This window comes from Anas acuta, chromosome 10, assembly GCF_963932015.1.
Source record: "Anas acuta chromosome 10, bAnaAcu1.1, whole genome shotgun sequence".
In the NCBI taxonomy this organism is placed as follows: domain Eukaryota; kingdom Metazoa; phylum Chordata; class Aves; order Anseriformes; family Anatidae; genus Anas; species Anas acuta.
This window is the reverse complement of record NC_088988.1, coordinates 20,015,158-20,039,262: the sequence shown is the minus strand read 5'-3', so window position 1 is coordinate 20,039,262 and position 24,105 is coordinate 20,015,158. Positions and strand designations below refer to the sequence as shown.

Sequence of the window (24,105 nt, the reverse complement as noted above, 5' to 3'; positions counted from 1 at the left end):
GATGCTTAAGTGAAGATGAATCTTGCACATTTGCTAAAGAGTTGATTGGTCTATTTGATAACACGATACTCTCCTAAAGGTCACCAATTTGGCTAACGGGCAGGGCCCAAAGGGTTATAGTGAATGGGGCTGCGTCAGGCTGGCAGGCGGTCACCAGTGGGGTCCCTCAAGGCTCCATTTTAGGGCCGGTACTTTTCAATATTTTTATAAACGATCTGGATGTAGGAATAGAAGGTATTTTGAGCAAGTTTGCTGATGACACCAAACTTGGAGGAATTGTGGACTCGAATGAGGGTGGAAAGGCCTTGCAGAGGGATCTGGATAGGTTGGAGAGCTGGGCGATCGCCAACCGCATGAAGTTCAATAAGAGCAAGTGCCGGGTCCTGCACCTGGGACGGGGAAACCCTGGCTGCACGTACAGACTGGGCGATGAGACGCTAGAGAGCAGCCTAGAAGAGAGGGATCTGGGGGTCGTGGTAGACAGCAAGTTGAATATGAGCCAGCAGTGTGCCCTGGCAGCCAGGAGGGCCAACCGTGTCCTGGGGTGCATCAAGCACGGCATCGCTAGTAGGTCAAGGGAGGTGATTGTCCCGCTCTACTCTGCGCTGGTGCAGCCTCACCTCGAGTACTGTGTGCAGTTCTGGGCACCACAGTATAAAAAGGACATGAAACTGTTGGAGAGTGTCCAGAGGAGGGCTACGAAGATGGTGAAAGGCCTGGAGGGGAAGACGTACGAGGAACGGCTGAGGGCACTGGGCCTGTTCAGCCTGGAGAAGAGGAGGCTGAGGGGAGACCTCATCGCAGTCTACAACTTCCTTGTAAGGGGGTGTCGAGAGGCAGGAGACCTTTTCTCCATTAACACCAGTGACAGGACCCGCGGGAACGGGGTTAAGCTGAGGCAGGGGAAGTTTAGGCTTGACATCAGGAGGGGGTTCTTCACAGAGAGGGTGGTTGCACACTGGAACAGGCTCCCCAGGGAAGTGGTCACTGCACCGAGCCTGTCTGAATTTAAGAAGAGATTGGACTGTGCACTTAGTCACATGGTCTGAACTTTTGGGTAGACCTGTGCGGTGTCAAGAGTTGGACTTGATGATCCTTAAGGGTCCCTTCCAACTCAGGATATTCTATGATTCTATGATTCTGTGAATTTGTCTAACCTTAGAAACAACCACTAAAGCTGCTAGAGTAGCAGTTTCCTAGAGCAGTAAATTTTGAGGAGGTTCTCGGTCTCTAAGGACCAAGATAAATCTAGAACATACCCATGAATTCTGTTCTGGTTCAAAGTATGGGAAATTCCTTAAGGTAACATTTTTTCTTTTTTTCCAGAATGCTAAAGGTCACAGTCTGACACCTTTAATTACAGCAGGAATGTTCGAAGTGGGTAACTTCAATTGCTCAAAAAAGAGGCTGAACCTAACACCTTGTGTGACAACCACATACTTCTACTCCACAGCATCAAGCATTCTAGTTCCCCAATCCCCCAGAGAAACTCATCATCTTCCTACCCATTGCCACTGCTCCACCTCCATACACAAATTCTAAAATTTCCCATTTTCTGCAGCTTTCAACCTTGATCCCCATGTGGGGATGAAGTCAGCTCCCTGGAGCACTGCCAAATACCCAGAAGGCAGCAGAACTGCAGCAATAAGCTGTCTTTAAATCAGACAGTCAGGCAGCCAGTCCTCTCAACCATCAAGTGATACAAGCACAGCTCCTGGACCAAAATCCTTGCTTCCTACTGTGTCAGACCACCTGATTTAAGAATTTGGTTGCCAGACTTCTCTTTCTCCGTCAGATAATAATAAAAGATACCATCAGAAAAAAAAATTAAAAAATTATGTCAGCACTCTACCAAACATGCTTTACACCACCTGTCACATAATGGTCTGACCCCACTAGTGACAGAGTCAGAGAACTGTGGATGATTATGTGAATGCTATAGGGGCCTTGCACTTTAGATCAGTTTGGGTAAGGAGAGTCTCTTCCACCTTATTATTTTAAGAAAATACAAGCCCAGATGTCCTGTCTTAGTGAAGAAAATTATAGCCAGAAAGAGTATGTGGGGATAAGCAAGATAAAAAACACTTAAAGCACCTATTGCTTCCAAAGCAACTTTGAAAATCATATCTATTCTTATTAAAAATTATTAAGAGAACTGGTAATGTCTAAGAAACTTCAACTACCATCAGCCAGAGCAAAATGATGCATTATAGGAAACACAATGAATGGAACTGGACAAAGTAGTACACTTTCAGGAGGGAATGTGAATGGTTCTTGTGGACTGGTCTTACAAATAACACAGATTTTACCCACATCAACATGAGCATTTAATTCAGATTTACCTGAACCAACAGGCCTATACCTACATTTCATTCAGCTACTTCTGCAACACAAACCAGAAAATAGTTTTACAGGCACACACCAGGTGTCTCCCTAAGATCTCCTAGATGTACACAAGTTTAACGGAGGCTACCAGGATACACCTGTTAAGAGCTCTAACTGAAGCATTAAGTGTTTTACAAAAGGTATAGACACTAAAGGTTTCAGTGTTGGAGGGTAATGATTCTCTTATCCAGGTCAACCAAGGTAACAATTCACAAATAGAAGGTAACGTAACTAGATCATGTTGTGCTCCATTGGTCCTGACAGGTATTATTGACTATTCCCCTCTCACTATTTCCTAGCATCGGGAATACTGCAAGTGAGCTTTTCTGCCAATAGGCCACAGACTTTAAAGAACAGTATTGATTCTTATGCCACACAGCAACTCTAAGAGCGAACCACCAAAATTCACCACTGGAGGAAAAAAAAAAAAAAAAGAAAAAAAAAAAAAAAACATGCTTAATGGTTTCTATTTGATTGCTTAGCATGCTTCCCTCCAAAACTTCATTTTCTCAGTAACTCTGTCTGAGAGCTTTCAGTCTCCTGCAGACAACAATGCAGATTTCTATTTACCTGTAGCAACTGCTTATGAATCAAATTCTGGCTAATGTGGAACCCTAGTTCTCCTGAAAGACAAGGAAACAGTTAAGGACCACTCAGCCTGATTTTGGTGTTTGGAGATACAATGAAACTTTGCACTTGTTTGCAGAGTTTAAGACCATATAAGAAAGAGCCATTACAGTAGTTTGAAGCCAACCTCCTGCTTAACAGCTGAAGCATTTCACCAGGGAAGTCCTGCATCATGTAGGTAACCTCAAGTATATCTCTATAGAAATGCATCAAAATGCAAAGTCATTTTTTATTGCTAAAGTGCACATATAAAGAGTGAAGCTTGCTCTAAAATCCTAGGCTCATTTGCTGCCAGCTTCTTTACAATCAGGATATTAAATCTAGTATTTTTGAGAGCAAAATTGCCAAGTGCAAGATCGATTTTGCAAAACTCTGGGGGACAGTATCAAAGAAGAAACTGCGGCAACAGGTTCTGTGAGCTATGTCGTTGAAACCAAAACAAGGGGTCAAGTAAAGAAACTGCTTTGGTTAGGGAGTGATCAGCAGCAGAGCCCCTCTGTTCAAAGACATGACTACAGCTGCAGGGGAAACATGGGGTGCAGAATCTGTGCTTAGGCTTGACCAGAGTGAGTGGACAAGGATATGGCATATGACTATCAATACAGAAACATATAAGGTTGAACATCTGGGGAAAGCAGGGTGAACAAACACCACTCCACCCAAAGTTGCAAGCATATGGCAAGACACTCCTCCATCTACACTACTTCAGCCAGATCACATCTCCTTCAATTTTCTAAGCAAATTATTAAACCAAAGACATATTTATATACTTTTTAACAATAGACAATATAATGTTTCTCAAAGGCAGTAAAAATCCTTTTGCCCTACTCAGTAGACAAAGACAGAAGCACTGCCTCAGCTTCAGGGGTGATAATTGCCCCCACTGCAACCACAGGACTCATTAGTAGCAAGAGGTGTTCAGTACCTGTAAAAGTCACCTTCTAATGAATTTCCCAAGGTCATGCAGAAAGTCAGTAAAAGAAGCAGGAACAAAACCCTGTCCAGTGTTTTATCAACAAGTTTGATTTTCAGGTGTCATCCATTTTTTTCCAGATATTGTGGTCATTCAAGCTCATATTTCACAGATGGACACCTTTTGCTCCAGGCATACACTACTTGATCTATTTTAGAAATCAAGCACAAAGATCTTCAGATATGGCCAATCTGCACACTCACAATGTGGGATAACAGCATGCAGAGGTCACTTCTGAGCTATTCCAGTACACAGTAGTGTTGAACGTCCTGTGGGTGTTCTGGGCCCAGAACTGCATCTAGGGTTTATAGGACACCCTAGCCACAACATGTTCATCACAGCAACAACAAAAAGGAAGAAGAATAAAGACATGACATCAAGATATTAAGATCAATACCAAAAGCTTTGAATTCAGATGTTCTAGAGCCAGATGGTACCAGTGTTTTGGGAGCAGTGGTACATTCTACCAGACAGAATTTGCTCCCCTATTTTGATCTAAAAGGATACACTGGCATATAAAATTTAATTGACTTTTCTTTTCTTTTTTTTTTTTTTTTTAACATATGATAAAAAAATTTCCTCTTTTCTTCCCTTACAGAAATATTAAGAGTCAGATCTCTTACTGATTTATTAAAGTGAAATGGAGACTGTGTAAATGTAGCAAAATCTGGGAAGGTCACTAAGATCCTTAACAAAACACCTAACCACAGAAGCCCATTGATAAGAGAGAAGTATGCGTTCTTTGGCCTTAAGAAGTGGCCAATAAAGCTTAACTGCAAAAGCAATTCAAAACAGGTTGAAGTGAGCTGGAAGACAGATACAAATAATTGCCAATTTCTAAAAAGTATTTTGCAGAATGAATTTATGGTTCTCTACACTCACTTCATTATCTCAAAAAGAAATCTGAAGGAAAACTGCAAGGTATCAATGAACAGAACTGTACTATTCATCTCCTGGGTGAGAAACCCATGTTGCTCTAAGATATCAAAGAGGTCATTACACCAGGAGAAGAAAGTCAACCTGAAGAACATCTCCTTCCTTTTTATATCCACCAGCAAAGCCTATAACACTAGCAGGAATAAAAGGGCTGGAAACAATGTGCAGAGTCTACACAATAGGTTTTGCCTGAACACAGTTCACTGTGATACTGAAACCCAGGAGTTCATGTTTCAAACAGGACTAGAAAGAAACAGTCCCTGATGGAGTCCTTGTGAGAGATGGAGAAAAGAGCACCCAGAAGACAGTGTTCATAGAAGTTATGTCATCAACTGGTCCTTTCATCCTGACAGACACACAAAGAGGCCCATGTGTCCAAACCGGAGGTTTTCTGAAGGAGAAATCTAAAATATGTTTGGATCATTCATACATAGAATACTTCAGGCTACAGTCATTCTCAGCAAGAGATTTTTCCCTAATACATGTCTACATCTGTCAGCTCATGCTGATACAAACTGTAGTTTTATTTTTATTGATTTTAAATTTTAACAATGTCACAAGTTAATTCACAGGTCTTTAGAAGAGAACAACAGTAACTAAACTATTCCAACATCTTAATGAACCTACTTCACCAGAAATAAGAAATGAGTATCACAATTAGTATGTTCATAACTAGTTTACCATTTGAAGCTGTATGCAATACATGCTCTCTTCTACACCCCCTCCTCCCACTGCAGAGGGAAATAGTTTGTGTTTCCCCTTTATATGAGCATATATTGATATCTTCCAGGCTCTTCTATACCAACAAGCTTTTTTTTTTTTTTTTTTTTCCCTCCTCTTCCCTTCAGGTAATGGGGGTGATTCATGGCACTTTGCTTTGGAGCCAGTGTAAATGCATAACTTAATTAGGGACTAGTGAAGGAAAATTAAGGGTAGGGAGACTGGATTAACAAAACCAAACAGTGATGATGCAGAATGTAGACCAAAAACGCATTTATAGAATTCTATGTGTTTTAATGAGTAACAGTTGTACTCTTTTTAAATCATTTTGTAGCTAAGGCTTCCAGTCATGAAAATATATGCAATCTCATAAAACGTCTGATATTAGCATGCCTCTTCAAGTGCAAGTGAGTTGTCAATAAGACAATTAAGACAACATCAATAATACACACTGCATGTTATTATCTAGTATTTGAAATCTCAGCCTATCCAAAGATCTCTGGAAACAAAGGGTACATCTGACATTGGCAAAAACATTCTCCCACAAGTGAAATATGCAATTCTGAATGTATGCAATGGCAGCATTACCTGTAAGGGGAAAAAAAAAATGAATTGCTTTTAAATGCAGTATAAATAACTCCTGGTAATGTAAAATCTGGCTCTATACAAGAAACTGCTACAATAGAAAATTAGCAATCATGTGCTTAAATCAATCACTTCTATCACATGATGCAAGTCGATAAAAGTACTGAATAAGTGTGATCATTGACCTTAATCAACCAACAATTGGCACACAGGGATCAGAAATTCTAGTGCAGAAATCAGTTGTCCCTCACAAATTTGGGGTTGTGAGGGAACTACCGACATGCAATTGCTCACAATGCCTTTTTCTCCAAACTACACAATATTTCTAACAGGAGGAAGGAATGAGAACTGAAGTTAAAAAAGCAAACTTCTGACACTTTTTCAGGTAAAAACTCAACAGGTGGAAATGTACTCCCATTTCAAATGGAGGAATATTTGATTTATGAGGGTTGCCTCTCCACCCCACCCCCCTCCAAAAACAAAAACAAAAAACAAACAAACAAACATCAAAAAACAGGAACCGTATCTAATGAAAACAGCCCTCAATGATTTACTTGGTGGAAATAAGCTACCTGGAAGTAAGCGTGATGAAAACAGTACTGCACAATGATTAATTTGGGCTTTAATCCCAATGTCCCATTTCATCCAAAATTGCCATTAAGCTCAAAAGGAGAAAGGACTACGTAACATAACATTTTTATTTATCCACCTCATAAGCTGAATGTGATTTCCGATTGAACAAAATAGATTTCCCTGTAACTAATGGACCAGATATATTCATACAATGTCCTTTTATTGATTTTACTTTCTTTTACCTATTGTTTGCATTTTCCTTTGAAAAACACATAACTGTCGTTACACTGTAGATGTCCTTTACAGTTATTATATCATTCACTGCTTCTTAACAAAAAATACATGCTTTGCTAGAGTGTGCTTTCTAATGAAAGACTCCCCACTAGCCTAACTGGAGTCTAAATTGTTATAACATACTGTACATTTTGGGAGAAACAAGAAAAGTAGACCCCTTTGGAATTGGTTTGTTTGGTTTTGAAATTTGCGTCTTTAAAATTTTAATAAAAGAAAGAAATGGCTAAAGGACAGACTTTGTTTTAGACACTTTCTAAACAATAAGCCTATTTATATAACTGATCACATAAATTTCTAGGCACTTTACAGAATGAAGCCTCTTGCACTGCTGAAGTCATACTGCACACAGCTTTCAAGTTTCAGAAAAATAAACATTTGAAGGGATGTAGTATAAGGTATATGAAGTATTTTTAACATTCACTGGTCTGAAATTTTATACAGCATCTGAAATAACCACAAAAAAAAATTGTCAAATATCTACTATGGATATGTATTTGAGCATTTTTAAGTGTATTGTCATTGTTTACCAATTTTTTTCTTATTCTTCCTTGATTTATATTTTAATATTTTGTTCCTAAGTTACGATTATGCAAAACACAATTTCTTTTGGATGACTACTTGGAATGTTTACAATTATTTAATACAATTTACTTAACTATTTTGAAACTGAACGATGTGTTGAATTAAAGAAGGTTCAACACTTAAATTGCCTTCATATGCTCATTTTTCAGCATACTGCACTGACAGCTGAGGGGAGCACATTTTCATTTGTACAACGTGCGTGGTGCTCCACCAGGTTGCACTGAAGAAATATGTGATTTTAGAATCTTTTCACAAAAGGACAACTTTATTTCATGGAATCAACACAATTTCTCTGTCATTATGGTAGCTCCCAGATGAATGTAAGCAAACATTAAAAATAAAAACATAAAGCCATATTATTATCTCCAAAACATATACAGAACTTCAGCTATTGCTTACGAAGCATGAGGCAATGATTCAGCTATCAGATTCAAAAAGGTTTTCAAATAATCAAATAAGCTTGCACACAGGAGCAGCCTTCACAGAGATATTCATACACAGCCAACTTTTGCCAAAACCACAATGATGTCAAGTTTTTCAGCTCTTCACTATAACTAAATCCAAGGGCAGGAGAAAGGGGTGAGGCTTATGAAGTACCCACAGGCACACACCTTTGACAGAGTAAAGCTTCCAGCAGGATCTGAACGAGGTGCAGCCACTTTCATTAACCATGTCTGAGAGGGCTCCCCTGCTGACTATTAAGTCCTATGAACACATGAATTATTTGGATGCACCAGAACAGCGTTCATCCACACATTTTGCCACTGCTGGACATCCTGCTTAGGATTTCAAAACTGTACATGCAGTTACCAAAATTCTCCAGCTGACAACTTAAATACATAAATGCCTAAATATATTTTGTACATTTTATTTAACTGTGCTGTTTCGTTTCCCATTTGGAGGGAAACATTTCTTCCAGTCTTACAGATGGGACAAGTTAGAAGCCTGTGATTTAAGTGGCATACTGCCAAGGAGCTGCATTTGGACCTTCATCCCTCTCTTTAGGTTTCTACCCAAATCTCTTACTTCTCATTGTACAATCAATAACAGTCAAAGGAACCAGTAAGTTATTATATATCCATTGTTCTATCTGAAAACCCAGCTGGCAACTGGAATTCATTGAATATTTCCGCTGCAAATCTCTTTGGTTAGTTTTGGTAGCTCAGCCTTAACAAACTCCTAAGGATTGCTGTTGTGTTTTTTCTTTCATTTTGTTGGTTTACCTTTTTTTTTTTTTTTTTTTTAATAAATGAAAAGTTCAAGGATATGGTTTAAATTCCATATTTAAGGTAGCCATTCTTGAATAACTTTAGCACTTGGTAGCAGAAACTAAGTCACAATGTCAGAAGACCCTTCCAGGATGAAATGTGCAAATGCAGCTTAGAAGACTAAAGAGTCACTAAAGCCAAGGCTATCCCTTTGATACTCAAAATCTAAAATAAGCCTGAGCCAAACTGTTTTATCATGAATAAACCAAGTTCAGACACTTAATTAAATTTGCATTTCTGTCTGAAGGAGCATTTACATTATAGTTATCACTGTGATATCAGAGCATTTAAAATATGGTACCTCCGGCTCCTATGGTGAACGTTCAGGAACTGTTCAGTCTGCAGGTGACACAACCGGAGGGACTCCACACACCTTCAGTTTAACCCTCCCTGTTACTACCCGGGTTCACCTAGGGACAGGGACAGGATTCTTCTCTGATATTTTAAACCATTTTAGGTTCTTTTCCTCCTTTCTTTTCATGGGAGAGTGGAAACCCTGAAATTTGGGGACTCAGATTCTAGCTTCACTTGGCTGGTCTGTCATGCAGACGAAAATGGATTGCAATTTGCTGCATAACCTATACTGTGCCCTAAGCTGCAGTAGCACCTAATGGTTTCATGTAAATGGCATGTCACAGTCAATAGCAAGTGTGTCAGCTCAGTGACAGGCGCACAATGTGTTACACCATTCTCCAGCACCACTCTTCTGCAGCTTCCACCTCTCAGTGAGGAAAGTAAATGCAACCCAGCAGCAAAGACCACACAACAGGTGTTTTGTGGGGTTTGTCAGTGTTGTGATATGCAACCACTTTGGAAAAGTATTACCGCAACTGAGTGTCAAACATCACTCCTGTTTCCATTGCGACTGGGAACAAGGTATAGTGCATAAAGACCAAACGTGCTAGTTAAACTATGTAACTCCCAAGCAGTGCCCTCCATTAAATGTAATTGCATTATCTGACAAATAATCAATGTTCAGATGACACTCAAGAGTCCTAACTGCTAATCCTGGGCTAAAAGTAGCTGATATTTGCCTTCTTTCTGAAGTTTTATACTGTGCCCGTGCTTCAATATCAGCCCCAAGGGAGAAACAACATCACAAATAAGGTTCTGGCTTCCAATATGATTTTGCTAATAGTGCCATTAGAGAGATGAAGAACATAATCTGGTTTTGAATGAAAGAGGGTGGGCAGAATGACATGGCACCTTATTTATATCATTACTTAGGATATTTAGCATGTTCTTTTTTCATTCTGTTAAGCCTAATTTTTCAATATTTGGTATAGATCTCTTATTTTACCACAAGTTCCAGCAAAAAATAAAGTTCAGCGACTTTGATATCAAGGTCTGCAAAGAAAATTAAATTAGCAAATATTAGTTCAGAACAACCTGTGAGAGTGTAAGAGCTATTTTATGGCTGTGGACTGCCCTGATCTGAATGCATACCAACTAACATTCTCCTGGGATAGAGTAAAGGACTTTTCTCCCATCATTTCTCCACCTTCCTTTTCCTTACCAGGGCTCCCAAGTCAGACCACGGACCATGGCTGGCAGTCCCCGTGCCCCTGATGTTCCACCTCACCAGCATGAAGTAAGCACCAGCCTTCCAGCTCCTGCCCAAGTCTTGGCCTCTAGCTATATGCACTGCCCATGTACATATCACCACACATTGCCATTGCCTGATCACAGAGGTATAAAGCTCCCTACACGTCTTATGATTTCCACGCTTCTTCTTCCTTTAGCCAGTACAGGCTACCCTCACAGTGACTACTTCAGAGGCCCATCTTTTTAGCTACAGAGCCACAACTAGTTGCAGATTATGAGAATGGCCACTTTGGAAGTCTGAAGCAGTTTTGCTATGGAGAGGAGGTGGTAGAAGGCCACCAAACAAGTCTCAGTGGAAGGAACAAGAAAATGAGAAGAGCCTTTCTGCTCTTCACAAAGAAGCAAGGCTCTGTGACATGAGCTTAATTAACATTTGTATGAATGCTACTTTTGTTTATATTTAATACATCTTCTTTTAATTGTAATTCAAGACCACAATGATTCTAAAGTATTATTCCTTTGAACCATATTTTTTAGAACTACTACTCCAGAAAATTTAAGAAACGATTTTAAGACCACATATGACTTTTGAAATCATATGGATTATTGATGAGATCAACAGAGATTAAAAAACAAATGGGGAGGGAGACTTTGTGGGCTTTCAAAGTGCTTTAACACCTAGATCCAGCACTATAAATTGTAACTCCTGAACTAAGAGAACTGTGACGAGAATTTTCCACAGTTCATAGTGGACCTAAGCATAGACCCAAGCACGTGCTTTAACACTTGATATCCAATTTTAGTAAAACTAAGTACATTTCAATGCCACTGGTTCCACACTAACTCAAATGCTACTATAGAAATGTTCATTTTAAGATCAACTGAAGAAGTATAGGTGGAGTCATATAACACCACAGCAGTAAGCTTTTTCTCTGGACAGCTTTAACTGACATTATTTACATGTATGTGAACAGCACGTTTATAAATCGGAAACTTGATTCATGAAACAAACAATAGAGAACCACCAACCATTCACAGCTGAGGGAGCATACAGTCTTCCACACAAACACTAAGTAACTCCTAAAAGCCACAAAAACTTTTGCTTAAAAAAAAAAAAAAAAAAAAAAAAAAAAAAAAACCTTCCTCAGAAAACTTAAACTTGCAAGCCACAGAAACAAAAAACAAACAACAAAAAAAGAGACTATTTCAAAGTCTTCTTGGTCTTACCAGATGGATTTCTCTAAGATAAACACATTTATTCCTTCTATAGATACTTTCATACCATACAGTTTTAAGAAATACATGCAGGCATCCTATAAAATACTGAAGTATTATTCAGTAATTCCTATATTTACATCCTCCTTGTGCAGTAGCCAAATTCCACATACACCTTCTTATAGAAGGATGGGGCATCTGCACCTAGGCAGCAGGAGTTCCACGATGGACTTAACCAGAGAGCAGCAAGCCCTAATAGAATAATAGGTAACTGGTTTACCTAATCGAAGGGTTTAAGTGTTGGCAATATAGTTGATAATAAACTAATAAGTTAGAAGAACCTTCTTCACTTAGATGTCCAGCAATGATTAGACTAAATAAGGGCTGAAAATTGTTTAGAATTAATGTTGTTCACATTTAAGTACAAATTATCTTAGTAGGGCTTTGCATATTGATTGTGCACTGCCGTTAAGTCCTCTTATTTCTATAGAAATAAATGATCCCTACTCAACATATAAAAACTGTCCTAGTACTAAATAATGATCTCAACAGGGGGCAAATCCTAAATGGAAGTAGCTGAAGGGGACTAAATTCTACACTCTGTAAGTACAGAACCAAGAAACACCCAAGACCCAGAAAAAGGTACAAATGGCTCCCAAGCCTAGCAGAACTTCCATTTACATAGATAATGCTTTCTGAACAAATCACCAAAACAAACAAACAAACAAAAAATCAATAAATACACACGAGTCCTAAGAGAGGCAGAAAAGAGGTCTGATTTTTAACTGATTTCCTATTTCAAGAAAGAGGTGATTATAAAAGGAGGAAATGCTGTCAAAAAAAACAAGCCTGAAAAGGCACATCCAATACTGTTCCTCACGTTATCTGCCAGCTCTGCTCCTCCTGACAACATTATCCTGGCACTGTGGCAAGCCACAGAGGGACCCTGAAAAAATTTTTTGTCATTAAATTCTTGCTCTGATACATAGGTCTGGTACATCTACATGTAGCTGGCAGCATGCTGAATGCCAATGCTTTGCTTTCTATTTGTTTGTGCTTTTTATTTTCTTTCTTTTTTTCAGCCTCACCACAAACATCAGAGAGAAAAGTGGAGAGATTGACACTTAAAAAAAAATTATTTGGGATTTCAGGGGTATTTTCATTCACAAATCAGAAACCACAGAATTATGACATGATTTTTTTAAATAGTAAAACATTTGCTCCATAACAAATATAATTAAATCAAGAATAAAAGCACAATTAGTAAAAGATATATGATGTGTAATAATAACAATGAACAATAAAAACTGAGGACTTATTTCTAAATCTGTATTTGTAAAGGAGCAACATAAGAGGGTCTCTCACTCTTATAGGTAATATTTTACTTGACTCAAATATATGAAACACTTCTTCAAAAGCCCAATCTCCCAACAGAAAATCTCGTCAAAGCAAAGTATACCCAGAAAAAATAGTCCCTGTCTGATTAAAAACATCAATATCTTCTAAAGAGGTACATGAACAAATGTCATGCAGTTGAAGAATATGCACCAGCCAGACTGTTTTAGAGGCATCAAATCTACTTCAAATGTTCATACTAGCTACAGAGCAGCTGAATGAAAACTGTGTTAGATTACAGACTATACATGTGTAAATAGTTTTCAAATCTACCTGGCTTTATTAAAAATGTAAATCATAAATTGCAATACCCCTGCCAATGTCACTGAAAAAGCCTGTGTGATACGTCCTTTCTTTCCAACAACAGAAGACCTCATCAAATGCAAGTTGTTTAACTTAATGGTGAATGGGAATACACTACAAAAGCTGTATTCGGTAAGTAAAAGGTTGCGTGTGAAATCAGTGAGTTTAGTGTCTTAATGTGAGAAGTAGCTAATCAACAGTTGGTATTTGAAAGAGGCTTGGAAATCGTATTTATAAAACAGTATCTTTTTGTTTGTGTGGTGATGACTTCAATTAGAAGCAAGCTAAATTTGACTGATCCAACTCACACCTGAAAACAGGATACTAAGTCACAGATGGCTATAGATCTGGTCATTAAAACATTCATTAAGGTTTTCAATTAGTGAACTCAGTGGTCAATTTTCATAAAAGCATTGAAAAAGTGTTTACAAGCTTGGGCCTGTGAAATTCATGACTCTCTAACAGGAAGGCTACCACTTTTCAAAGAGTACCCAGGGGTATGCATTTCTCCTCTTTACAAAGGCTTGTGCTGGCAAATGAAGGACACTGAGTGAAGGAAAGAAGTCAGGCAGTGTGGGAAATGGGACAAGGGAAGCTCTGGGTGCTCATGTCAGACAGCTCTGTTATTAACAGCAGCCACCCCTTGAGAGGTGCGATGCTGTCTCATGCTGCCCGAGTCCCTGTATTTGTAAAGCAGTTGTCAATATCCATAGATTTGGGCAGTTTCCCCAGAAAAAGCTCTTTGCCATTTATACTAGAAAGCAAAATAAATTAAAATCCAAACCAATTAAACATTCATCACAAATAATAATAATAATAATGATAAAAAATAGGAAAGAAAGAAATTAAGAGCTTTCATGCAAAAGGTAACATCCAGCCAGTATTTTACTCCAAAGTACCTTATTATAGTTAATCTACCAAGGATCTGATTCTATGCATTTTACCACATGTAAAATTTCACTGGGTGCCAGTGGCAGCAAAGGTCTATAAGGGGTTGAAGATATATTCCCAAATCTGTCTCAGCTGTAGGAAGAGATGTCACAGCATTACTAGATGACAGCAACTCAGACCAGTTCTAAACAATGGAGATAGCTTAACCCAACTAGAACAGATATTTACAGACAGTTGATTAAGGGTTTGACTTCAAAAAGTCAACTGTAAGGTGCTCGTGGACTTCCACAGACTTTGAACCAATTCATAAGAAATACTCAAGCTAGCATTTTTTGTGCTACGTGACAGAGGATTATATACTGTCTATACAATGCAAGTATAAATAGAAAACACAGCATCAAATTAGAGGAACACCATTGATGTAGTTTAGGTTTTGTAAGAAAAAAAAAAAAAAAAAAAAGCACAAAAATTGAAGATCAATAAAAATGTTTCCATGATACTTTTTTTAATCCCATTGAAAACAATTTTTCGTTGTAAACATTTTTGCTAGCCAAGCACTGCAGCATTGTGCAACTGCATGACAGCCAGAGAGAAACTGATGAAAAGCTGACTAGATTGATTTCATTTTTCCAACCGGAGTGAAATACGTAAAAGGAAATAACAAAATGGTGAAGTTATTTTTATATATAAAAATGTTCACATTTAATAAACTCACATGGAAACCACACAGCCAATGGTAACTGCTTTTGAAATTCATCTACAGATCCCTTCAGTTCTGCACAGAAACAAAGGCAGTGGTGGGGCCCTGCAGCACCTTTTCCCCTTTCCCTAGGACTGCAGAAATACTCTCTGCTGGGGAAGTCAGATCTGGGCCTGCCCAAACTCTTTATCACTCATTCCCTCAGTGACCTCCCAGGTTTCTGTGTAGAAGTCTGGCAGGGGGTTACTACTGGAACTTGGAGCTATATTTATTCCCTTGGCTCCTATCCACCACTGTTGCAGAGCAGCCAGAAGGGGAACCAACCAATACAGCGTGGGATCTGCCAGAGTTGCGCTGCCAGAGAAGTTAAGAATGAAAGACAGAGGAGACAGAAGCTATCAAAATAAGTATTTCTGACTCCAGGCAAAGAAGGGTTTCCTCCCTTTGCAGATCCCCCTTCTATGGATGAGGATGTTTTTACTACCCTTTTTAAGAAAATCAGACAGAGAAACCTCCCATTTCCACAGGTCTTTTACATCTCACACGAGTTTCTCTGTGAGGGATGGAGCACTAACAGTATGCCTCGTATCCCTAAGGCCCGTGGCCTTAACATGGCATTTCCACCTCACAGTAGGACAAAGAGCCATCCCCAAACCCTGCACCATACAGAGGTTCAAGGCTTTACAGGAGAAGGGACTAACCCTACACCTGTTGTGCCTCCTACAGCTGGATGCTCAGTGCTCAGGGGAAAATCAGTTAATCAGTTTTGTTCACACACACAATCCATTGAATGAAACAATGGCAACAAAACTTCATTTTGAGATGAAAGTATTCTGCATTACCAAGACATGTCCCCTCAACAACTGATTTTTATAAACAATGGATCACGAACTTTACAATAAAGGTAGAGAGCTGAGTAGGGAACAATTTCCCCACATCACTTAAAGACTTCAGAATTTCCTTTTGTTCCTCATTATGGCTTTTACAACTTCTCTGAAGGAAGAGACAGCCAAACAGCATTATGAACACAGATGCTCTCACTGTATCATTCTCAGTGCTGTCGGGTACAAGATTCTGCAAAAGAACAAAGCTGGACCCAGTCTCTCACATCACACTTGAGTGCCCAAGCCAAGAATCAGCCCTCTTCTAACCTACTGAATAATTAAATTATTATTTAAATTGGAATAGCCTTAAGCAGGATCTCAGAAAGACCCACCTTGGAAAAGCCAAAGTGTGGTTATTAGAGCGCTCACCTGGGATGTGAGAAACTTGATTTGAAGAAGCTGATTCAAATCAGATATGAGAGGAACGATCTGTATCCAGCTCTCTTGTGACCCAGGTGCATTTCATAATCACCAGTCCATAATGAAGTGCAGAGATGCAACTCTTTCATTTTGAGCTGAAATTCAATTGTGGACCTGAGAAATCCTTCGAAGATTCAGCATGTTGCTGCAAACTAATGAACTAGCATTTTTCAACTGTGAGAAGAAAACCCCAGCTCATTCTGGCCAGAAACTATACTTCTATATTTGGAAAGCACCTAGCATGCCAAAGACTCTACCAAAACATTCAATAGATTGAAATTCTAATCCAGAAGTGGTTGTGGATTTCCTACTGCCAATTTAACTAATAGCATGTTCATTTATCACATACGTATAGCTTTCTGTGCTCAGGTAAAATAAAGATGTTTGAACTCCTGTTCTTTAAAACATTCAAGGATATTTTAAAATATTCGAGCTATTTTGCAAGAAATTTTATGGTAAATTCCAAGGAGGGGAGTATTTAGAGCAGGAGAGTTTTGTTAGCTGGTATTATGGTGCTAATAAAGATGCTGGGATATCTTCTACCAATTATTTTATTAGCCTTAAGAGGAATTACACTCCTATAGCAAAATCTCAATAAGTTAATGCAGAATAGGTCCCTTTAAAAGGTAAATGAAGTCATTTTATTATACATTTCAATTTTCAGTAGCCCATAACCTTTGCATTTTATAAACTCAAAAGTTTGGATTTCTTTTTGTACTTGGACTAATGAAGCAGGATCTTACATGCTTTCTGAGAACACCAGGCTTTGCACTAATTTTACAATCAGGGGAATTGCACGTTGTATTTGCAGTGAAACTAGGGATCATATGAGACTCGCCTGGTGTGGAAAGGAGGTTTCATCTACAGACCTGGTCCTGTCCCGACTGAAATAAGAGGAGCAGAATTAAATCCTAGAAACCACATAAAAATCAAACAAATATTGTGCACTTTACTCAGAGAGGAGACCCATAATTTACATAAAAAATGCAGAGGTACATTCCAATGAAACAATGCTTCAGTGAAAAGATACCTGTAGCAACAGTTTCAAAACTAGAGTTGTTTACCAACACTGGGTCAACACCTAACATTCAAAAAACTCAGAAGTCATGGACTGAAACCTACAAAAATGTTCATGCAAATTCTTGAGGCAAACAACAACGAAACAACAAAGAGAGCTTGTCTATGTGCCTTTTTTTTTTTTCCAGAACTTTTCCAGCACCACTATGGTTTAACCAGGAAAACGTCTATCAAAAACTCCTTGTTCCTAGTGCAGAAGGCTGTTTCTGCTTCCTTTGTCAATTATAAACTTACTCCAGAGAAGACAAGATTCGTCCCTAATTCAGTCCATCAACACAAGATACTTTTTCTGTCACCTTGAAAAATACTGACATCAAAAACAAAATTTTGCACTGCCCCATGTTTTAACATTTCTACTCATCCCTGAAGAAAAAAGGAACACTCATAGACCTACAGAGCCAATGTTAACAAACACGCATGAAAATAAAATGTAACCATCCATGAAGTGCTACGAAAAGAAATGTTAGGACATGAGCATCCAACCCACCATGTTAGTCATCGTTAACAGAAACCTGACTTTACACCTCCTTGCTTTTTTCTCCCTGACTCTCACAAGCTCTTTCTCAAGAAAGAAACCTAGGCTTCCCTTCAACTCATTTCTCTTTTCCTTGCTGGTAATCTATCCCATATGTTTATTACGCTTTGTATGAAGTAATTCTGCCCAAGTTTCCTATTTATCCATGCTTTTATAAATTTTAGATCAAAGGGACATATCTGTATTTATCTATATCTACTACTGATATACCAATGACAAGATTGATGGTAACAATGTTTGAACAAATCTATGGAGACTAACTTCTGAGAGTGACCTAAAACAACAGTAATACAAATCATGGTGCCATTTCACAAAATAAACATAGGGCCAGCCCTGCAACCTGTACTATCACGTGTGTTAAGTCGCAGACCAGTAGGGGCCAGGACGAGCAAGGAAGCAATGAGCACAGCCCTGTTGTCACTGAGTAGTACTGTGGGACTTGGGATGACCCCTTGGTAGCATCAAGGAGCTCAAGCAGGGCTCCCACCTTCCTCACAAAGAACCACAACGACTGTGCAATAACATCCCAAAGGCATAAAACAGGAGAAAAAGTTTGTAACAGTGCTTATCACAGTTTAAAAATAAATGTTATAGAAGAACTTACAATGAAGTTCACATTTAGGCTGAGAACAGCTAATAGTAACTTTGTACTGTGATTCCCCAACCCATTTGAGGCTGAAGGCAAGGAAGTTCCCCGGGACACCCCTGCTTGCTCAGGCCCCACTCTCTGCCCCAAGGCAGAGCACAAGTCGCAGGCAGCCCCCACTACAGGCAACCAAGGAACCAAGGTTTCCCCCACTGCTACATAGCCCACAGTGGACAAAAGTCAGCTTGTACTCTCCCCCCCTCCCCCCCCCCCTTTTGTTCTCCCATCGATAAAACTGATCCAGGGCCAAATTTTCCACAGCAGCATTTCCCTGGCACTGTGGGTAGCCCACTTGGGATAACCGCTGCCTGATTTTCAGAGCTGTGGAGCGGGCAGAAAACTCCACCGACCTCAACCCTCCCAGCAAGTGCCAGCTCCCTTTGGAAGCCCAAGATGCCTACAGCTGGGCAATTTAACACTAACATACAAGAATGAGCAGCTGGTTTTGAGGCAGCTAGTTCTGTTGTTCACCCCACGCGGCGAGAGTGCTGTCTAAGCCACCATCGTTATTTTCAGGCATTGTAACCTGCAGAATTCTCCGTTAACATCCTACCACAAAAGGCAGCACTGCTTTTTTTCATAGCATGGCAAATATTTGTTATGAATTACCTAATTCTGCTTTTAGTTATATGAGTCTCAAATACTGCAATGCGTGATGTAGAAAAGATCAGATACTGAGGCTGCCGTGGCTATTTTAGTACTGTTTTCTTCATCTGTGTTTAAAAGACAGTCAGATTATAACAAAATTGTTTGTCTTTAATATAGTTCAACTTGACCTAATGAACCCTTCTCTTTAAAAAACAATCTCACATCATACAGTATTTAGATTAAGACCTCTAAAAACAGTGACTTCAAAATACTTTCAAGGCCCCATCTTACAATTTTTAAAAAACACAAACAATGAGGCTAATTATTATTACTCCTCTATAATTCTTTAATTTTTTGATGCATCTGGTTATCTAGTAAGATGCACCTGAAAATTAGAGTGAATTTAAACATAAGGAAAAGGTGCCAAATTCAGACTACTGGAAGAATTTTCTCTCTGGGAGTGTGTTTAGTCACAGCATTGGTGCAGTTGGGCAGAGGCAGTCCAAATGCCCCCCTGCTACCCTATTCCTGTGCCTCTTTTCTGATCCGGATGTCTGCTGTCTCTGAAAAGATACTTCACATCTCTCAGTGCTTAGCTTCATTTCTTAACCTGCCAATAGGAGTGAAAATGTCATAGCAGTTATTGTGATCCACTCAAATTCAAACCAGCACCACTCATCTATTTCATGTTAAGCAACAAACATCCATCAGATCGTTACAATTTTCACTTGTTTCTATCCAAGGTCTGATCCTGACCAGCAACTTAGTTAGAAAAAGTTCACATTCTGTATTCAGACACAAAACCAGAAATTACAGCCACACATTTGTACAATAACCCTAAGATCATCTAATTAAACATATCAGAATTACTTTACTTTTACATTTTTTCTTTCAGTAACTCATCCTCTTTTCCTGTTCTGTGAACATCTGTGCCCGGAGTGTCTTCACTAGAGAAATCTGGATTTCCATCTACAGTTTCCAGAAATAAGTTTATTCATGTTTCTATAAAAGAAAGAATACTTATTCTATTTTTTCATCTATGTCCTCCCTCCCTGAATACGAATTGCTTGCACCTCCGAAGCAGATGCACAAAATGCCTCAAAGAAGATGGGGCAAAGAATAAGGCAAAAAATGCAAGGTGTGAATGAGAGGATATAAAAATGGCTTTTCGGTATCACCCTGCTTTTAGCGGTATGAAGAGCCTACATACATCTAATCAGATATCTGAGAGAAATTCAGAGATTAAAATTTAAATTTGCTTACAATTCCCAACAAACCACACTAAATCAGAAGATACTAAAAGCTGTAACTGTCCTCATTCAAATGGGAAAATAAATCTATTTATGGTTTCTCTTCATTTTTTTTTTTTTTGTTTGTTTGTTTGTTTGGTTTTTTATAAAGTTCATATAAACCCATGCATTTTATTTATTTATTTTTCTAGTCAAAGCACTCTAAAAACACCTGTGCAATTCAAAGTCAACTTCAAGCAAAAACATTTAGAAAAATGATTTCTCCTGACTTTCCTACGCTTGCTGAAACTTGTGCTTCCGGGGGAATAAGCGCAATCCATGTTAATGGACTGGTGGGTTTTCTACATCTGTTCTAACGCAAAACTCTGGTCACCTCAGGCTACCATGGTGGATAAACAACCAAATGTGTCAGCTCTCTGTACTGAAGTTCACAATTTCTGATCTCAGTCCTATCTTCATTGCTGCAAGCAAAGCAGTGGTCCTGATGTTGCAACTTCCAGGCTACTCTCTCCTGATAATGAATGGGTTGGGCTATTGGCCTCTAGCACGGACAAAAATATGACAATCAGCCTCTTCGTTATATAAAAGTCTTCAGTGAAGACAGCACCAGCCAACTTGCTGAGTATTAGAGAGCTCAAATATGTTCAGAAGTCAAAAAGCCCTTAGAACAATTCTTCTAATTGAAATTTCTTCTAACAATTCTTCTAATTCTTCCCTTTTTCTTCTACACAATTGATCACGTTACAGTCACATTTAATACAGTATTTCTGTCATAGCAACTTGTATCTTCACGACCTCATTTGCAAAACACAGCTTTAGCATGCAAATATTCTAGATGCATTTCCTGCAAATGTAATGGAGGGACTAACCTTTCTTACATCTGCAGTTGTTAATTGTCATCATTTGAACAGCAAATGAAAACAAACTTTAAGCCAGTGGCACTTTAAAAAAAAAATAAATCATGTTAAATTTCATTTACCTGCAGTGATACAAATTCATAGTCACGAGCAAAATCTGAGGACAGAACAGATAAAGGAGAGTGTCCCCACTGCAGGCTTTATCAGCTGTACCAAGAGTCCCTTCTAGTGCATGGTCTGAAACAGCAACCGATTCTCTAAGCACTTGTTACCAAACTGGAGACATTTTCTTTCTACAACATTCTGAAAACTTTAAACAACTCATTTATGATTCTTTTGTTCAAAAGATTAAAATATTAACAGTGCATCCATTAGAAGATTAATTAAACAAAAAAGGATGGCAGAAAGGGAAAAACAGGACAGGCGAGGAGGGCAAACATCTCAGGCTATTTACAAACATTTTTATAACGACTAGAAGTCATAGAGCCCTCCTTAGCTGACTAACTTTAAAATTTTAAAAAATAAAAATAAAAAAGGGAAGAAAGGAAGAGGAAAAAAAAAAAAAAAAAAAGGAAAGAAGAAAGCAAGCAAGGATTAGCCTTTAATTGAACACAGGGCCTGATTTTCAAAGCTGCTGAGCACCCACAACTCCATCTGAAGTCAGTGGAAGTGGTGAGTGCTCAGCAGCTCTGTAAATCAGGCCCAAACTGTGCAGGGGTCTACTAGCAGTTAAATAGCATTTCGGGGAAGGGTTTTTGTTGCAGAAATGAGAAGGTTCAAAGTAATCTGTCAAAGAAGCGCTGCTACATTCATGAGTCGTAAAGCTAGCTAGCTCTCATCCATGGGAAAAAAGTTAATTCATAGGGCTCACAGGGCTTGCATTTGTCAAGGAGCAGGACGTCAATGCTATCATTATCAGGCAAATCAGCCAGGCGTTTAATGGTAGAATCAGAAGACATTTGCTCTCCACTATCAGAATGACATCATAACTAAAGCAGCCTTCGGCGAGGGGGGAGAAAGCCGGGGCAAGGCTTGGGCTGCACACAGACTTTGCACTTCTACTCTGCCATCCCCACGGATCGTTGCTCCCCTTCCAGGAGGCAGCAATGCTTCCAACTGCCTTCGCTCCACAACTTTGTCCCTACAGCATCTGCTACACCAGAATCTTATTTTGCAAAATACTTCCAAACCTGCCTGATCCAAACCTGCGATATGGCAAGCCAGCCCTTCGGCTAGGAGGGGATGGCTTTCACATATAATCTAAATTCACTCCAAAAATTCCTGGCATTTTTAATTACTTCAGTAATCTTCAACCTCAGTGAAACGAGAGGGGAGAAACACATTAAAAAACTACTTACCTCTGTGATTTAAGAAGTAACAGCTCAGTTAAGTAAGTCAAATTTTAAGCGTACGCAAACACACACACACACACAGTCTTTGAATATTCTGAAGTATTTAGTAATGATCTGTTCGATGATCACAAACATAACAGCAATACGCATTCCCGTTCCACAGCAGCTGTAATTATACAACTCAAACACGATGAATTACAAATTGTTAATCTATTTTCTTTCAAAATATCACTACAGGTACACAGGCACTGTACAAAAGCCTCACCTTGTATAAGAACTGTGAGGGAAAAAGTTATGAAAGCAGACAGAAAACCTAAAATCCCTGAGGCTACAAAAAAATCCCGCTATTGAGAAATAACCCAAGAGACCACATAGGGAATGTACAGCTTTCAGAAGCACTTCTCATCTTATTTGCACTTAACCTATTGATGTACTTATGCAGGTCACTTACTTTTCGGATATGTTTGAACTCTTTATAATCATGCAGATCTCCGCGGTTTTCACTTGGGCTTTTGTTTTTTTTTGGTTTTGTTTGTTTTTTTTTGCAAACAAGTTTCATTTAAAAAAAGATCCAATTATGCAAATATGCTCCCGGATAGGTAGTGAATATTCAATATGACGGTGATACTGTAATAGTTCAATGCAACGCACTGTACCGGACAGATTTATGAGGCAACGTCACTACTACGCTCTGGTCCTCGCTGAAGCATTTTGAAGTTAATTAAAGCTGCAATGTCCACTTTTCCAGCCACCCTCCTCATTCAGGTTTACTATTTCAACATCAAACCAGAGAGTCCCCCTCCCTCCCCCCCCCCCCCCCCCCCCCCCCCGTACATTTAAGCAGCCTTCCACAGTCAATGAACAATGAACAAAGATTGGAGTGATAGGAAGGGGGGGAGAGAAAAAAATCTCCGCAGGAATAATCAAATCCGGTTTAAACAAGTAAAAATATAGTTTCTAATATTAAACTAGAAAATAAAACATTCTTCTCCAAGCGAACGTGCAGAGGCGCTTAGCCAACCCCTTCAGAAGGGGGCTAAAAGCAGCCAGTCCTTTTTATTTCGAGCAGTGAATGAGCCCAAACAAGGCTTCTAAACTTAATTATGACACTTAAAATAGTCTTTTTCCACATAAGCAGGGAGGCTCGCTGCTGCTATCTGTATCAACCGGTCAAATCAGCTCAGCAAACACGGCCCCTGTTGGATTTATTTTAAACTGCACGGGGGGGGGGGTGGGGGGGGGGGGGGGGGGGGGGGAGCGCTCCAGCCCCACAGAGCGCTCCAGCCGCGGGCGGCCGGGCAGCCGCGCCCGCGCAGCGCCCGCTCCGCAACCGCGCAACGCCGCCGAGCTGAGCCCAGCCGGGCCGGGCCACGGCGCTCCCCGACCCGCCGGGCGGCTGAAGTGGAAAACAAGGACTCTGGGAAATCGCCTCTCCGCTGCATATCGCGCGCGGCCACAGCCGCCCCGCCGCACGCCCCCCGAAACAATGCCCGCCGAGCAGGCA

At 39.5% G+C, this 24,105-nt stretch overlaps 1 protein-coding gene across 16 annotated transcripts in view; it reads right to left on the bottom strand.

Annotated features, from left to right (window-relative positions):
• ZNF536 (zinc finger protein 536) overlaps positions 1 to 24,105 on the bottom strand; it is a 350,225-nt gene that overhangs the window by 323,482 nt on the left and 2,638 nt on the right. For 2 of the 16 annotated variants that reach the window (XM_068693347.1, XM_068693356.1), the window contains exon 1: positions 23,053 to 23,315. The exons of 12 other annotated variants lie outside the window; for them this stretch is intronic. The gene's annotated coding sequence lies outside the window, so the exon portion shown is untranslated. Of the gene's footprint in view, positions 1 to 15,007; positions 15,204 to 23,052; positions 23,316 to 24,105 lie in introns of those variants that run through there. 2 more of the 16 variants (XM_068693341.1, XM_068693353.1) reach the window with 1 other exon arrangement.